The sequence below is a fragment of the Macrotis lagotis genome, chromosome X (assembly GCF_037893015.1).
Source record: "Macrotis lagotis isolate mMagLag1 chromosome X, bilby.v1.9.chrom.fasta, whole genome shotgun sequence".
Lineage (NCBI taxonomy): Eukaryota > Metazoa > Chordata > Mammalia > Peramelemorphia > Peramelidae > Macrotis > Macrotis lagotis.
The window spans coordinates 614,931,631-614,951,285 of NC_133666.1; positions in this window are offsets into that span (position 1 = coordinate 614,931,631).

The following is a 19,655-nucleotide window of genomic DNA, read 5'->3' on the forward strand; positions in this document are numbered from 1 at the left end:
AAGTCAGCTTCTCTAAACCACAGTTTCCTCATATGCAAAATGAAGATAATGATATTACTTCATAAGATTTTAGGGCAAATCAAATGAAATAATATAAGTAAAATGGTTTGTAAATGCATCTTAAAGTCCTACAAAAATGTTCAAATATTATTACTATTATTATTAATATTATTACAACAATATATATTTTCTTCTTTTTTCACCTAAAGCAAGTCTGGTTCTTTAATTCTCAGGTCAGTGACAAAGATAAAGAAATTTGAAAGAGGGCAAAGTTAATTTAAATGGCCAGTGAAGGATTCCAGCCCCTTCCTAAGACTTACAGTAGTGAAACATAACAAACATGCACAGATTGAGGAAATAAAACTGATGAGGTATGAGACATAGAAAGTAAAGATAAAAAATATTTTGGAAAGATTGCTCAGTCTGGTAACCAAAAAGGAAAGCATAAATCCTGGCTCTGTCACATCATCATTTTCATCATCATTATTATCATCACCATCATTAGTATTCATAAAATGTTTGCTATGTATTATCTTAATCAAATTATTTCTTTTCCTGGGTCTCCTTTTCAACACTAGTAAAGTGAATGGATTAGTCTTAGTGACCCCCAATGGTTCTTCCAATTTTAAGCTTACAATTCTATGTTCTTCAAGAGAGCCACTGGATGGTTCACAATCAGTTGATGCCTTCTCATGGAAAATCTGAGATCAATATTAATCTTTTCCATGGAAAGCAAATGGCCAGTTCAGATAACATAATCCTTTCTTGTTCAAGTAATAGAGTCTCTAAGTTAGAATGTCCCTCAGAGGTTAAGCATGGCTCCATCTATACTAACCCTATGTGGTAATGAGTTAACCTTCATTAGGACAAGCTTTGAGAAGTCCATGCATTGAAAATAGTTTAAGAGATTTTTTTCTCTTTATTTTGAACAAAAATCTTCTTTTTATTTCCCCCCATTGATCCTGTTCCTTTCTTCTAGAACCAGCAGAAGAGTTCAGGCAGTAACTATATACAGTCATAGTCTTCTCTTAACTGAGTTAAATATTTCCATTTCTTTCAACTGATCCTATTATAAAATAGTCAAAAGAAGTCAATTAAACTCTTGGATATGTCAGAACTATTAAACTGCTAATGTAGCTTTTAATAAAAATGACCTCTAAAGTTATAATTAGCATTCTGGAATGGACAGAACATTTTACTTGTAGTTGAGAGAGGTCTAGATTTGTATCCTAGCTCAAAAACTTGGTATATATCTTTTTTGGGCCAATCGTTTAAACTCATTTAGTCACAGTTCTTAGTTTTTTCTCTATAAAATAGAGATAATTATTTCTGAAATGACTACCTTACAAGATTACAATAAAAATAAAATTATATAACATTGGAAATGTTTTGTAAACACAAATGCCATACGATGACAGCTGGTGAGAGGAATAGGTGGGATTTTTCTAACTTCAGATAATAATAATAATAATAATAATAATAATAATAATAATAATAATAATAATAATAATGACTAGCATTTACTTAGCACCTAAATATATACCTATATATTTATAGACACATTTGTATGTATGTATGTATGTATATGATAATGTTTGTTCTTCATTCTTGAAGGACATCAGGAAAGTGATGCCATGACAGACATATGAATTGGATTTGAGTGAGGGGGTGCTGTGCAAAATCATCAGACTCACTTTCTCCTTTAGAACTATCTGGATCCAGTGGTCAAATATGAATCAGGACTACTGCAGATGGCCCTGGATGGGGGGCAGTCAGGGTTAAGTTACATGCCTTAAGTTATACACCTAGGAAGGGTTTTATCTGAGGTTTAATTTGTTCTCCCATCCTCCTGATTCAAAGACTAGGTTTCTATTCACTTCATGCCCTATCTATATACATATGTCATAGTTAATGCTCACAACCATCCCATTAAGGTATGTGCTATTATTGACCCCAATCTATGGATAAGAAAATTGAGTTTGAGGGAAACTTGTTCAAGTTTGAAGGAAACTTTTGCATTGTTCAAGATCACTCAGCTTGTATCTAAGGCATGATTTGAACTCAGCATAATCTACCTCCAAGTTTTTCATCTACTATGATAAATTAGCTTCCTAAATTTAAAACTGGTATAAATCTGATTTGTATGTTAATATAATCCCATCACTTTGCTCTTTTAAAAGAAAATTTATTATCTTTTGTGTTCATATCCTTTTCATTTCTGAATGTTTCTCTTCCCTTTTACCTCACAAACATTCAGTTCTTTTTTAAAAATAAAGAAGTCATTAATCAGAACTAAGGAACCCATCATCTGAGTATTCCCTGTGCTCTGGCCTAAATCTCATTCTCATAGTATTCTCATCCTGCAAAAGAGGGAAGAAAGTACATTTTTTCTCATCTCTTCTCTATATACAAACTTGATGTTTATAATTATACTGTGTTCTGTTAACTTTTTTGTTTTTTTCCATTTATATTATTATAGTCATGGTGCAAATTACTTTGCTAGTGCTGCATATTTCACTTTGCATTGCTTAAATTTTCCCATGGTTCCCAAAATTCTTCACATTCATCATGTCTTAGAGAGCATTCATATAATAAGAGGAACTAGCATTTATATAACACTTGAGGCTTGCAAAACACTTTACATATGTTAATAAATAATTTTGAGTTTCACAAATAGCCTGGAAAGTAGGTATCATCATTACCTCCATTTTATACATGAAGACATTGAGGCAAATAGAGATTAAGTTACTTGCCCAAGATTGCACAGCTAGTGAGTGCTTGAGGCATGATTTGAAGTCAGGTCTTTCTTGGTCTAAGAACTGTTTTCTTTTTTCTTTATTTTTGAATAGCATCTTTATTTTTTTTGATCCATATGCACATGTATATTTTTAAGTTACAAAATTTCTTTCTACCCTTCCTCCAGAGGTCAACAGTCAGGTTAACATTGAATGTAGATATTTTTGATAAGCATGTTTACAGATTAGTCACTTTTAGCATGAGGAATTAGGATTAAGTGAAAGAGATACATAAAAGATAATTTTTATAGAGTGTTCATCAGATTTTGAAGGGTTGTTTTTTGTTTTGTTTTGTTTTGTTTCTTCTGGATGGGGATAAAATTGTCCAAAGTTGGTCTAATAAATTGTCCTAGCTCTCTGAACGGCAGAGAGGAGCTGCTTCTATTAAGGTTGATCATCTCACAATGTTCTTGTTAATATGCACATTGTTCTATTGGTTCTGCTCCCTTCACTCAACATCAGAACATATAACTCCTTCCATGCATCTCTAGAGTTCAACCATTTACGGTTTCCTATAGAACAATAATATTCCATATTATTCATGAACCATAGCCTGTTTAACCATTCTCCAAATGATGGGCCTCCCTTAATTTCCAATTCTTTGCCAGTGCAAAAAGAGCTGCTATGAATATTTTGGAACATGTGAGACTTTTCCCAATTTTTATCATTTCATCTAGATATAGGTCTAGAATTAGAATTGCTGGGTCAAAGACAATAAACATTTTATTGCTCTTTGGGCATAGTTCCATATTGCTCTCCAGAATGATTGAATCCATTCACAACTACACCAGCAGTGCATTAATTTTCCAATGCTCCCACAACCTCTCCAACATTGATCATCTTCCCTTTTTCTCATCCTGTCCAATCTAATAGTTGTTAGGTGATAACTCATTGTTTTAATTTTCAATTCTCTAATAAATAATGATTTCATGCATTTTTTCATTTGATTATATGTAACTTCAACTTCTTCATTTGAAAATTGTCTAGTCGTATCCTCTGACCATTTAACAGTTGGGGAATGACAAATTTGAGGAAGTTCTCTATGTATTTTAGAAATGAGACCTTTCTCAGAACTCCTAGATGTCAAGATTGTTTCCCAGCTTTCTTCTTTCTTCTAATTTTAGCAGCATTGATTTTTAGTGCAAAACCTTTAGAATTTAATATAATTAAATCATTAATTTTGCAGTTTATAATGTACTCTAATTCTTGTTTGGTCATAAATTTTTCCCCTTGTACATAGATCTGAGAGATTGAGTATTTCTTGGTCTATTAATTTAACTATGGTGTTGATCTAAATCCTGTACCCTTTTTGATCTTATTTTGGTATAGGGTGTGAGATGTGGGGTTATGCCAATTTTTTAATCATACTGCTTTCCAGATTTTCCAGCAATTTTTTTCAAATAGTGAGTTCTTATCTCAGATAGACTACAATGGTTTTATTTGGTTATTCTTCCAAGAGCAAGAAAGAGAAGGGGTGATGTGTGAAAAGAAACAAGTACTTAGCAGCAGGATATATGAATGGAGAGGTAGAAGTCTATGATACCTTACTTTCTGCTTTTGAACTCCCTGGAAATCAACAATAGGCTTCTCATGGTCAAGGAGATGTTCAGATTGTAGTTATATTATTAGTATAACTCTAAGTTGCTACCCTGAGTGGTTGAATCTATTCATATTGTCACCAACAATATTTTTTGTGAGCCTCTTTTCCCACTGACCCACTAATAATTACAATTACTTTCATTTTGCTGGAAGTGACATGAAAACTAAGAATTATTTTGATTTGCAATTCTTTTACTATTAGGCCTTTGAATTAATATTTTAAAGGATTATTAATATTTTACCTTTGGTTTTTGAGAAACATTTTTACATAGGAGATATATCTAAATTCAGAACACCTGAGTTTGAATCCTTTCTCTGTTTTTATTACCTTAATATATTATATATGTGAAATAATGTATATTTTAATTTATAATGTATTACATTATAGATTCAAAATGTCAAATAAAATTCACTATATATTCATATGTACACACATACACACGCATATAGATAGATAGATAGATAGATAGATAGATATAGAGATATATATGCATTAGTTCATGTTATATTTTGAATACCAGGCCCTATCTGATAATTAACCTCCAAAAAGTGTCCCATTGAAGTTCTTTACTTTTATCCTAGCTGTTTTGATTTAGTTAGTATAAAAATTTTTTCATGTCCCAGTTCATATTTTAAAGATAAGAAAACTAAGGTCTAGAGAGGTCAAATTGCCTGTACTATGTCACATGTTAGTAAATAAACATGGAGAGACTTGAACTCTTGCACATTGATTTCAAATCTAATGGTTTTCCACTGTATCATGGAAGGAATTCTATAGCAATGTCCTTGAGGCAAGTTAATTAATTTTAAATTGGGCTGAAGAAATTAATTTTTCAAGACCAAGAAAGAGGAGACAAGGTTACACAACAGTTGTATGAAAAGAGTATGCTGAATCAAGAGTACAATATGGCAGACAAGAAAGCTAGTATAATGAATCAGAGACCTTCAATTCTAAAATTCTTTTAAATTAATTTTTATTAAAGATATTATTTGAGTTTTACAATTTTCCCCCAAATCTTGCTCCCCTGCCATGGAAAGCACTCTGTCAGTCTTTACTTTGTTTCCATGTTGTACCTTGATCCAAATTGGGTGTGATAAGAGAGAAATCCTATCCTTAAAGAAGAGAAGTCTAAGAGGTAACAAGATCAGACAATAAGATATCTGTTTTTTTCTTAAATTAAAGGGAATAGTCCTTGCACTTTGTTCAAACTCCACAGCTCCTTATCTGGATACAGATGGCACTCTCCTTTGCAGAAAGCCCAATATTGTACCTGATTGTTGCAGTGATGGAATGAGCAAGTCCTTCAAGGTTGAGCATCACTCCCAGGTTACTGTTAGGTGTACAGTGTTTTTATGGTTCTGCTCATCTGACTCAGCATCAGCTCATGCAAATCCCTCCAGGCTTCCCTGAAATCCTGTCCCTCCTGGTTTGTAATAGAACAATAGTGTTCCATGATATACATATACCACAGTTTGCTAAGCCATTCCCCAATTGAAGGACATTTACTTGATTTCCAATTCTTTGCCACTACAAACAGGGCTGCTATAAATATTTTTGTACAAGTAATCTTTTTACCCTTTTTCATCATCTCTTGAGGGTATAGACCCAGTAGTGGTATTGCTGGGTCAAAGGGTATGCACATTTTTGTTGCCCTTTGGGCATAGTTCCAAATAGCTCTCCAGAAGGGTTGGATGAGTTCACAGCTCTACCAACAATGTAATAGTGTCCCAGATTTCCCACAACCCTTCCAACAATGATCATTATCCTTCCTGGTCATATTGGCCAATCTGAGAAGTGTGAGGTGGTACTTCAGAGAAGCTTTAATTTGCATTTCTCTAATAATTAATGATTTAGAGCATTTTTTATATGGCTATGGATTGCTTTAATCTCCTCAACTGTAAATTGCCTTTGGATATCCTTTGACCATTTGTCAATTGGGGAATGCCTTTTTCTTTTAAAAATATGACTCAGTTCTCTGTATATTTTAGAAATGAGTCCTTTGTCAGAATCATTAGTTGTAAAGATTGTTTCCCAATTTACTACATTTCTTTCGATCTTGGTTATATTGGCTTTATCTGTGCAAAAGCTTTTTAATTTAATATAATCGAAATCATCTAATTGTTTTTTGGTGAAGTTCTCCAACTCTTCCTTAGTCATAAACTGCTCCCCTTTCCAAAGATCTGAAAGGTAGACTAGTTCTTGATCTTTTAGTTTGCTTATAGTATTGTTTTTTTATGTCTATGTCCTGTAACCATTTGGATCTTATCTTGGTAAAGGGTGTGAGGTGTTGGTCTAATCTAAGTTCCTTCCATACTAACCTCCAATTATCACTACAGTTTTTATCAAAGAGGGAGTTTTTATCCCAATGGCCAGACTCTTTGGGTTTATCAAACAGCAGATTACTATAATCATCTCCTGCTTTTACACCTAGTCTATTCCACTGGTCCACCACTCTATTTCTTAGCCAATACCAAACAGTTTTGATGGCTGATGATTTATAATAAAATTTTAGATCAGGTAGGGCTAAGCCACCTTCTTTCGTACTTATTTTCATTAAGCTCCTGGTAATTCTTGACTTGTTATTTCTCCATATGAATTTACTTACAAATTTTTCTAACTTGTTAAAGTAATTTTTTTGGAATCTTGATTGCTAGGGCACTAAACAGATAGTTTAGTTTTGGTAGAATTGTCATTTTTATTATATTAGCTCTACCTATCCATGAGTAGTTGATATTTGCCCAGTTATTTAAATCTGCTTTTATTTCTCTGAGAAGTGTTTTATAATTGTTTTCAAAAAAATTCTGAGTCTTTCTTGGCAAATAGACTCCCAGGTATTTTATATTGTCTGAGGTTACTTTGAATGGGATTTCTCTTTCTAGCTCTTCCTGCTGTTTCTTGCTAGACATATATAGAAAAGTTGAGGATTTATGAGGGTTTATTTTATAACCTGCAACTTTGCTAAAATTACTAATTGTTTCCAGTAGTTTTTTGGATGATTTCTTGGGATTCTCTAGATAGACAATCAGGTCATCTGCAAAGAGTGAGAATTTTGTCTCTTCCTTCCCAATTCTAATTCCTTCAATTTCTTTTTTTCTTCTTTAATTGCTGATGCTAAAATTTCTAATACAATATTGAATAGTAGTGGTGATAATGGGCTCCCTTGTTTCACCCCTGATCTTATTCAGAATGTCTCTAGCCTCTCCCCATTGAATATAATGCTTGTTGATGCTTTCAAATAGATACTGCTAATTATTTTAAGGAACAGTCCATTTATTCCTTCACTCTCTAGTGTTGTTAATAGAAATGGATGCTGTATTTTGTCAAAAGCTTTTTCAGCATCTATGGATATGATCATGTGATTTCTGATAGGTTTGTTGTTGATATAATTGAGTATAATAACAGTTTTCCTAATATTGAACCAACCCTGCATTCCTGGAATAAATCCTACTTGATCATAATGTATTATCCTAGTGATGACTTGTAATCATTTTGCTAAGATTTCATTTAGGATTTTTGCATCTATATTCATCAGGGAAATAGGTTTATAATATTCTTTCTATGTTTTAACTCTTCCTGGTTTAGGTAACTGTACCATATTGGTTTCATAGAAAGAGTTAGGCAGAGTTCCATCTTTCCCTATTTTTCCAAATAGTTTCTATAGGATTGGAACCAATTGTTCCTCAAATGTTTCATAGCATTCACTTGTGAATCCATCAGGCCCTGGAGACTTTTTTTTTAGGGAGTTCAATAATGGCTTGTTGAATTTCTTTTTCTGAGATAGGGTTGTTTAGGTATTTAATCTCTTCTTCATTTAACCTGGGCAACTTATATTTTTTTAAATATCCATTTCACTTAGATTATCAAATTTATTGGTATAGTGTTGGGCAAAATTATTTTGAATTATTACTTTAATTTCCTCCTCATTGGTGGTGTGTTCACCTTTTTCATTTATGATACTAGCAATTTGGTATTCTTCTTTCTTTTTTTTAATCAAATTGACCAGAGGCTTATCAATTTTAGTGGTTTTTTCATAATGCCCACTTTTCGTTTTATTTATTAATTCAATAGCTTTTTTTGCTTTCAATTTTCTTAATTTCTCCTTTAATTTTAAGAATTTTTAATTTGGTATTTAATTGGGGATTTTTGATTTGTTCTTTCTCTAATTTTTTTAGTTGTATGTTTAGTTCATTGATTTCTTCTTTCTCCAATTTATTCATGGAAGCATTTAGAGCTATAATATATCCCCTGTGAGTTTCTTTGAATGAATCCCATAGGTTTTGGTATGTTGTTTCATTATTATCATTATCTAGGATAAAATGGTTAATACTTTCTATAATTTGTTTTTTGGTCCACTCATTTTTTAAAATGAGGTTATTCAGTTTCTAATTTGTTCTGGGTCTATATCTCCTTGGCCCAGTATTGCATATGACGTTTATTGCATTGTGACCTGAGAAAGATGTATTAACTATTTCTGCCTTTCTGCAGTTGATCATTAGGTTTTTATGTCCTAGTACATGGTCAATTTTTGTATAAGTTCCATGTACTGCAGAGAAAAAGGTGTATTCCTTTCTATCCCCATTCAGTTTCCTCCATAAGTCTACCATATCTAATTTTTTCTAACAATCTATTTACCTCCTTAACTTCTTTCTTGTTTATTTTATGATGCGATTTTTCTAGATCTGATAGCAGGAGGTTGAGGTCTCCCACTAGTAGAGTTTTGCTGTCTATGTCTTCCTGTAGTTCTTTCAGCTTCTCCTCTAAGAATTTAGATGCTGTCCCACTGGGTGCATATATATTCAATATTGAAACGACTTTATTGTCTATGGCACCTTTTAGGAGGATAAAGTTTCCTTCCTTATCTCTTTTAATGCTATCTATTTTTACTGCTGCTTTGTCTGAGATAAGGATTGCTACCCCTGCTTTTTTTTTTACTTCAGCTGAAGTAAAATATATTTTGCTCCAACCTTTTACCTTTACTCTATATGTATCTCTCTGCTTCAAATGAGTTTCTTGTAAGCAGCATATTGTAGGATTCCGGTTTTTAATCCACTCTGCTATTTGCTTATGTTTTAAGGAAGATTTCATCCCATTCACATTCAAGGTTATGATTACTAATTCTTTATTGCCCTCCGTGCCATCTTCCCTCTGTTTGTATTTTCCCCCTCCCCCCGTCCATATTCCCCAGTATTTTGTTTCTGAATACCACCCCCATCAGTATGTTTGCCCTCCTATATCACACCCTCCCCTTTCTTTACACTTTCCCTTTTTCCCTTCCCTTCCTTTCGTTATTTCCCCTTAATTCCCCCACTCCCCTTCCCTTTCTCTGACCCCCCTCCCCTTTTCCCCTTTTAATACTTGAAAGGTAAGATGTTTTATAAGTTAACTGAGTATGGGTAGGTTGACTTTAAGCCAAGTCTGATGAGAAGAAGATTCAGGTCTTTCTCCTCTGCTCCCTTCTTCCCCTCTATTACCATAAGTTCTTGTACCTCTTAGTATAATGATATTTACCCCATTCAATACCCTCCCTTCTCCAGTCTCTTTCCTGTCCCCTTTTGAAGGAGGTAGTGTTTTTTAGATCATACTAAGTCATAGAAAATTCTGAGTGTCTGTCCCTTCTAGTTCAGTATATTCTATCAAATAGAGTCAAAATTGCTGAGAGTTATTAATGTTTTTCTCCCAAGTGGGGTTAAAGCCAGTTACATCTGATTAGATAGCAGTCTCATGGATAGGTCATGAATGTCCATCATTTCTGGCTAGGTGTATTCTCTCTGTTAGAGTTACAATTCTCAAGATTTATGAGAAGCTCCCCCACCCCATGCTGGGATATAGCCAGTTTCAACTTACTGGATTGCATTTTTTTCTTTTACTGCCCCCCCTTTTTTTACCTTTTCATGTGTCTCTTGAACCTTCTGTTTGATGTCCAAATTTTCTGTTTAGCTCTGGTCTTTTCATCAGAAATTTTTGGAATTCTTCCAAATTGTTAAATGTCCATCTTTTTCCCTGGAAGAGTAGGTTCAACTTTGCAGGAAAGTAGATTCTTGGCTGCATTCCAAGCTCCCTTGCTCTTTGAAATATCTCATTCCAGGCCCTTCGATCCCTTAATGTTGATGCAGCCAGGTCCTGAGTGATACTTACTGTGGCTCCTTGATATTTAAATTGTTTCTTTCTGGCTGCTTGCCGGATTTTCTCTTTTATCTGATAATTCTGCAGTTTGGTCACAACATTCCTTGGTGTTTTCATTTTAGGATCTTTTTCAGGTAGGGATCGATGTACTCTTTTTCAGTAACTACTTTGCCCTCTGGTTCCATGATATCAGGGCAGTTTTTCTTCAATAGATCCTGTAATATTAAGTTCATCTTTTTTTCTCTTCAATGTTTTCAGGAAGTCCTATAATTTTCAGGTTGCCCCTCCTTGATCTGTTCTCAAGGTCAGTGGTTTTGTTGATGAGGTATTTTACATTTGCTTCTATTTTTTCTATTTTTTGATTTTGTTTAACTGACTCTTACTGTCTCATGGAGTCATTAGTTTATGTAACTCCATTCTTGTTTTTGGGGAGGAGTTTTCTTTATTAACCTTTTGCAACTCCTTTTCCAATTGGTCAGTTCTACTTTTGAAAGAGCTTTCTATTTGAGCAATTGAGGTTTTGAGAGAATTAATTTCTTTTTGCATTTGCCCATTTGAGGATCTGAGAGAATTAGTCTCATTTTGTATTTGTCCAATTGAGGATCTGAAAGATATATTCTCATTTTTGTATTGGTCCAGTTGACGTTGTGAGAGATTTATTCTCATTTTGTAATTGTCCAATTGATCATCTGAGAGATTTATTCTCCTTCTGTATTTGTCCAATTGTACTTTCTAAGGCTTTGTTTTCTTGTTGCGAGGTATTAATTGTCTCTCCCAAATTTTTAAGGTCCTTCCTTATTTCTTCAAGGAAGTCTTTCTGTGCTGGAGACCAGATTGCATTCTCCTCAGATGTTCCAGGTCTCTCTGAGTTAGGGTCTTTCCCTTCCAGGAATTTTTCCATGGATCCACCTTTCTGCTGACCCTTCTTCATTTTGCTAAGACCTTGAGTTGTGGGGGGGCTGGTTCACCGGGGCTTGGGATCACTAAAGGCTTTACTCCCTGAGTGCAGTTTCTCTGGCTAGCCAGTAGGAGGTGTTGGTTGCTTTCTCAGGAGTGTCTGTGACCTTGGCTGAGGCCTTCTCTTTGCTTGAAGGGAGGGGTTGGAGCTATTGAATTATTTTGCCTTCAATCAATGGTGGGCTTTACCCTGGCCTGAGGTCATTCCTCAGCTGGGCTGGTTCTTCTGCTCACACACCTGGGCCTGAGGCAGAAGTAGTTTGCATTTGTTTGTTTGGGAGGAGGTCTGAGTTGTAATGGGACCAGAGGAGGCTAGGATGATGTCTGCAGCTCTTCTGCACCAGAACTCTCCCTCCAGCCCTGTTCCCAAGCTCCAGGGGGACAGTACCAACACCAGCGCCTCTGCTCCCCCTCAGACCCAAGCCCTTGTAATCCAGCCCCACCACTGATCCAGCAGGTCCGGTTCTTGGGCCCTCAGACTCCCGGTTCAAATTCAGCTATTAATCTGGCTGATCTGGGGCTGATCCTCCCTCTGAGCCCAGACTCACCTGCCCAAATTCAGCCAAAGCTGCTGCCCGAGACACATCCTGGGGTAGATGTTCTTTCTCCTGGCTTTTCTTTCTGGGTTTTGTGGGTCAGATTTCTTTTAAGAGGTTTGTTTCATGTGATAGATGGGGAAGAGATCAGGAGACTTTAGAACTGTGCCTGTCTTCTCTCTGCCATCTTGGCCGGAAGTCTCCGAATTCTAAAATTCTTAAGAGAACTTTAGAATTGATTGTATAGCATAGGAGCCACTGGCTCAAGACTGCCCAACATGACCTTTCCTCCTCAGTGAGGTGCTGTACTCTGTGAAGAAGGAAGAATTAAAGAAGCTCAAAGGAAACATGACATATATAAGTTTAGAGTAAGTTCACATGGACTATTTTACGTGACCTATGGTACAGCATTTTGAGTTCATATTGGTCTTATTAGCCATAGTCAATCACACTGTAATTTGTCTTCTTTAATAATGAAAGACAAAAACCAACCAAGCAACCATAATGAAGGAAGAGAGCTATAGGATCCAATACTCAGGATTCCCATTGTAGTTAGACTAAATAGTTATACTATAATCTAAATATTGTATTTAGTTCTAGGTTCCATGATTTAAGAAGGGATACTGGCAAACTAAACAATGTTTAAAAATATGAAAACAAACCAAAGAATATTCTCAAGATCCTGCCATATAAGGAAAATCTGAAGATATACATATATATATATATATATATATATATATATATATATATATGTATATATATATATGTATATATATATATATACATATATATATATATATGTATGTATATGAGAGAAGAGAAGGTTGGATAGGAGGAGCATGATAGGTTTCTCCAATTATTCTAAGGGCTATATTTTAGAATAGGAATTAAACTCGTTCTTCCTTTGCTCAGAGAACAAAAAGCAATGGGTGGATTTCATAGAGGCACATTTGGATTGAAGTAATGAAAATATTCCTGACAATTAGTCAAGAGAAGAATGGACTGTTTCAAGAGGTAATGAGTTCCCTTTCATGCAGATATGTAAAATTTCCCATTGTGCACCTCATGCATTTTGAATTGTGAAGCCCTGCAATGTCTCTAAACTCTATTGGGAAGACACAAGATAAGAAAAAGTTTATTGGTGTGAGTTGAAATGAAGCAATGATTAGTTGATCACTTATCAGGTAGATGATATGGGATAATATTGTTCACTCATGTATTTTAATAGGTGGATACTGAGATCTGTTCCAACTCTGAGATTCTGTGTCTTTATACCATGTAGGAAATTTTAGGATTTTTGCTATAAGAAAGGAAGGAGCCATTGAAGATCTATGCACATAAATATAGAGCAAGTTCCTTAAGACACCCAGTTGTTTGGACCTTAGATTTAAGTGTCCTAAGTGTCAGGTAATACAACACTGGCCTAGGAACTAGGAAACCTGAATTTAGATTCAACAGATAAATGGTGTGTTCTTGGAAAAGTCACTTTACAACTATAGGTCAATGTTATTCATCTGCAAAGTTGAGGGACCAGCTGTTACTCTGTTTATCACAAGGTGTTGTATTAAGGATCAGACAAAAAAGGACACATGAAAGCCCTTATAAAGTCCTAGTCAAATGTAAGGGATTATTATAATTAATAATGAACCTTCAGTCTTTCAATTTACTTATCAGGCAGGGGATAGTTTGCTGAAGTCCAACGTGAACATTTGTTTACACAGCTTTGCTGAATGGAACTTTTGCAGTTCACAGTGTGTACATTATCTGTCTTTCTAGTGCCATTTGGAATTGAAATCTCTCTGCCCTCCCTTATCTACCCAATATTGACATTAAGGAAATTACATCCTATAAGACCAATGCATAGCAAAATTGAAAAGAGGTTGGTCTGTATTCAGCATCTCTCCATTCTTATACTCCTCACCTTCCTACCACCACCAAGTTCATATGATACTGCTCTGTTCAGTGTGCAAAAAATATTTTAGTCTTAGAAACTAATTATAATCCCAGAATCTTGGATTCATCAAACTCTAATTTTGAAATTAACCTTTGCTGTTATTTAAATCACATCAATCATGTCTGCCTCTTTATGACCCTATTTGCAATTTTCTTGGCAAATATACTGGAGTGGTTTGCCAGTTTCTTCTCCTGTCCATTTTACAGATGAGGAAATTGAGACAAAGAGCATGAAATGAGGAACCTAGGTTCACAAAGTCAGCAAATATCTGAGGTCCAAGTCCACACTCTATATTTAAGGAAATGTCATGTGAACAAACTGAAACCAGGAGAGTACAAAAGTGGAAGGAGGAACAAGGAAAGGCACTGGAGCAACTTTCTTTCTCAAAATGAGACAGCATCAGATACTTCTGAAATTAGGTCAATTCACCAATTTCCTATACTTAGTTCAAGTCTGACACTTCTTAAACATGAGAAAGAAGGAATGATGTCAGGTATCTTTTTTCATCAAAATAATCTTCAGGCCCTGGAAGGAGTATGGAATCCTCCATAATCTTAAGAAAAGCTTCTCCCAAGACTTTGAGGCATGGTTATGACAGCTTCCCACCAGAACTTCTGAATCTATCTTCTTTCTAAGCATTTAGATACTTCTGGGATCAAGGAAGATCAGGTATTTTTTAGGGTGGGGTGGGATCCCACTCATATAGAGCTGATCATTTTCCTGTTTCTGAGGATAGGGGTAAGGAGATGACAATAAGTTAGAAAACTGTTACAATTCTAGTCTGGGAGATTCTTAGCACAGCAGATTGATGATATGAAGGGATTCAAAATGGGGAAAAAGAAATGAATGCTTTCTCAACAGAGAGAGCAATGATCAGGACACATATTACATCTGGAAAGAGAAAGAGTAAGTCTGTAAAAATTACTTTTTTCCCCTTGAACTATAATATAATACTTTTGGATAATAGCAGCAATATCCTAAAATAGCTCTAAAACCTAGAAGGATGAACTGAATATACTATGATGCAATACACTTTATAGAGATAAGTGTAATATCTTAAACTTAAGTACCAAAAACAGCTATATAAGTACCAGAAAGAAGATGCATGACTACATGACAATATTAAAAAGATTTAGGAGAGGAGGGTAGCTCAATAAACTTCAGCTTAACTGAATTTTGGATGGCATTGAAAGGTATACTTTTTCTATACTCTGCTCAAGACAGTTAACATTTGATTTATTGTTTCTTGTTTGGTGTGCCACATTAAAAAAGATACAAACTTGAGAATATTCAAAAGACAAAGATCCCTATAATTATGTGCTAGAGGCATAATCTCTTATACTGAAGCAATGGAGAATGGTGCTAGTAGAGAATAGGTAGGTTAAAAAGATCCAAAATCCTCCTTATGCTTTCAAAACTCAGCTCAATTGCACTTTTTTCCAATGTCTTCCTCTATCATGCACAATTTTTGAATTCAATATGAATTGGACCTTGAAAAATAGTGTTGTGGCACATACACACACATGCTATAAATAAATTGGTCTTGGGATAAAGGTGTTTAGATGGAGCCTAGACATTCTGACATTGGGCAGTGCCCCCAAATGCATACAGGGACGACAGGACTGAGGAGCAAGTCACATTCTGAATATATCCCTCATTTTCTAAACAAATACTCTGAGCATTATGGAAGTTAAAGAAAGATATAATCAATATTTGAAGAGCAGGGTTAGAATCTAGCCTTTGTAATATACTAGCTGTGTGATCTCGGGCAGACATTTAGTCTTTCCAGTTCTTTGCTTCCCCATATGTTTCCTTATCTTTCCCTTAAAATGATAGGGTTAGACACCTTCCACATTCTTGTTTATTTCCATAATTCTATATATTCTATGAAGTTTTTCATTTCTAATATTCTTTTACATTTTTGTTCAGTTAACAGAAATCAGTTTTCTCTCCTTTTCCCATGCCATTAGAAATCAAGAACAGAAATAATACTTTAACAAATATGCAGGAAAAAAAAATTTCTACATTGGCCATGTGCAAAAATATGTCTCATTCTTCACTCAGAGCCCATCACTTCTGTCAGGAGGTAGGTTGAATACTTCAACATCTGTCCTCTAGAATTATGATTGCTCATTACACTGATCAGAATTCATAAGCTTTTTGCAAAATTGTTTTTACAATGTTGTTATTATAGGAAATTGTTTTTCTAACTCTGTTTATTTTACTCTGCCCTAGTTCATAGATGTCTTCTTAGATTTCAGTAAAATTGTCCTTGTCATTACTTTTTGGTCCAATAATAATTCATTATATTCATAAACCATAACATCGTCATCCATTTCACAATTAATGTCCACTTCCTTAGTTTCCACTTCTTTGCTATCACAAAAAAAGTGCTACAAATATTATTGTACATATGGGTCCTTTCCTTCTTTCTTGAATCTTTTTGGGTTAAAAATCCAGAAGTGATATAGCTAGGTCAAATGGCATTCACAGTTAAAGACATTTTGGACATAATTTCAAATTGTTTTCCATGAATTATATTATTTCAAAGACATCTGCATTTCAAAGATCTCTGAAACAGAATTAATTCTCATGAATAAACAAGTTCTGGAATTGGTGTGATGGAATGGAAAAGATACTGAATTGGAAGTCATTGAAACTGGGTTGAGAACCTGTCTCTACCACTCTCTGACCTTAAAAAAGTGTCAAAACCTCTGGGCATCATAAAAATGAGAAGTTTAGAGAAGATGATTCTGAAGTTATTTTCCAGTTCTAAACCTCTGATTCTGAATCTCTATTTCCTGCACTATTCCATGTATTCTATTCTGATTACCATCTTCTCTCAGCAATCTCTATATTGCCTTGGATCTCCTTTTTGTTATGAGACAAAATTTTCCTTTGTAGAGCAAGAGAGGAAGGAAATGGCGAAAGACTGGCTGTAGATTCTTCTGTTTGTTTGGTTTTTTTAAACCGGTAATAACTAAATGAAAAGGGAGAATGAACTATCCTTGTCCCAGTAGAAAGAACAAGGGATTTGAAGTCAATAGATAGAACATTCAAATCTGGAGAGAACTTTAATTTTGAAAAAAAGTTTTAACATCATTTTGTTTTTTTTTTTCAAATTACTTGTCAAGCTAAATTTTAGCATTCATTTTTACAAGATTTTGATTCCAATTTTTCTATTCCCCTTCCTTCCCTTCTTTCTAAAATGGTAGGCAAATTGATAGAGATTATGCATGTGATACTATGTAATATATTTTCATATTAGTCACAGTTCTGTAAATCTTTAAAGATCCAAAGGGGAAAATTTTTTTAAAAATAAAGAAAATTAAGAAAACCATGCCTCAATCTATATTCTGAGTACTATCAGTTTTTTTTTTATTTGGATATGAATAGTATTTTCATTCAAGAGTCCTTTCCATTGTCATGTATCTTGCTGAGAGAAGCTGAGTCCTTCATAGTTCATCACCACAAAATATTCCTGGGTCTGCCCCTTTCATTTTGCATCAGTTTATATGTTTTTTCATGTTTTTCTGAAATCTACCTGTTCATCATTTCTTATTATACAATAACATTCCATTACATCCATATATCACAGCTTCTTCATTCATTTTTCTCAATTGACTGGTATTACTTCAATTTACAAAATCTTGCCACCATGAAAGAGATATGTGGGTCCTTTTCCCTTTTTTATGTTCTCTTTGGAATATGGGTATGCCCATTGGACATAGTTCCAAATTGGTTTTCAGAATGGTTGAATTTGTTCACAACTCCACCAACATTATTCCCACATCCTGCCTACATTTATTTTCTTTTATTTTTGTTTTATTTGCCATTCTGATAGGTTTGAAGTGTTATCTCAGAGTTGTTTTTATTTGCATTTCCCTGGTCAGTTCCCTAGTGATTTAGTGCATTTCTTCATATATAGATAGATAGATAGATAGATAGATAGATATAGATATAGATATATAGCTATATAGCTATATAGCTATAGATATAGCTATAGATATAGCTATAGATATAGCTATAGATATAGCTATAGATATAGCTATACATATACATATACATATACATATACATATACATATACATATACATATACATATACATATACATATACATATACATATAGATAGATAGCTTTGATTTCTTCCTCTATAACTGACCTATTTTTATCCTTTGACCATTTGTCAATTAGGAAATGGCTTGTATTCTTCCAAATTTGATTCAATTTTCTTTATATTTGAGAAATGAGATCTTTATCAGTGATACTTATTATAAAGGAAAACTTTCTTCTTTCCTTCTAATCTTGATTGCAATTGATTGTGTTTGTGTAAGTTTTTTTTAAACTTCTTACAAACAAAATTATCTATTTAAATTTCATAATGAACTCTATGTCTTGTTTGGTCATGAACCTATGACTCACTTAATTTTTGCTTTAAGAATTTGGATGCTATGCCACTTGATGCATATGTTTAGTATTGATGTCATCATTCATCATAAATTTTAGCAAGATATTATTTACTTCGTAACCTCTTGTCATTGGTCTATATTTGTTTTTACCTTGTCTGAGACAAGGTTTGATCCCTAATTTTTTTCTTTTCCATTTTTTTTTCTTTTCTACTTCAGCTGAAACATACAGATTGTGCTCAAGCCCCACTGCAGGTGTCTATCTGCTTCATGTATATTTCTTGTAAGCAACAAATTATAGAATTCTGATTTTTGATCCACTCTACTTTACTTCTGTTTTATAGGAGAGTTCACCCTGTAAACAGTCAGAATCATGATTACTAATTCTGTATTTCCTTCCATCCTATTTTTACTCCTGTTTTCCTCTGTTACCTTCCACCCTTTCTCTCCTCAACAGTGTTTTGCTTCCATCTACCAACTCCATTGTTCTATCCTCTCTTCCCTTAGATGCCCGCTAATCCCCTACCTTTACTCAATCTCCTCCCTTCTTTTTTCCCATCCAGTAAAATAGATTTTTATATTCAACTCATGGTATATGCCATTCCCTCTTTGAATCAATACTGATGTTTCAAGGGATGCCCATTTCCCACCCTTTTACCTTGTCCTCCATTCCAGTAGGTCTTTCTTGCCTCTTCATGTAAAATAATTTGCTCCATTCTACCTTGCAGAGAACTTTGGCGATCATTTAATGTAACCCCTTCCTTACTTAGATAGTTCAAGAGATATAGATTTGAATATTGGCTTTACTGACAAATAACTAAAGTAAGTCAATTGCAACCCAAAGTAAGACTAATTTTTCTCACTTTAAAATGAGTTAGAAATACTTCCATCCCATATATCATTGATTATTCTCCTTCATTTTTTTCAGTTAAGTTATTTTTTCTTTATAAATATATACATATGACCCATGCAGTTATAAGAGAATTCAGGGATATGTTGAAAAGTTAGAGGAGTTCCAAGGATCTGCCTTCAAGTAAGAGAGTTGTCCTCACCTGGGCTACCACCTTTATCTAGGGTTAGGAAGTTCATTATTCCTCTCTCCAATCAGAGGGTCTGCAGCTAATGATGAGGTAGATGTCAAGGTTAATGGAATCTTTTGGGATATTAAAGATTAAGAGGAATTAAGTGCTCTTCCTAAGTTCACGAAGACAATAAGTGAAATGGAAGGTAAGTATTTAGAACTATGTCCTCTGACATCATATATTGCATTCTTGGCAGTG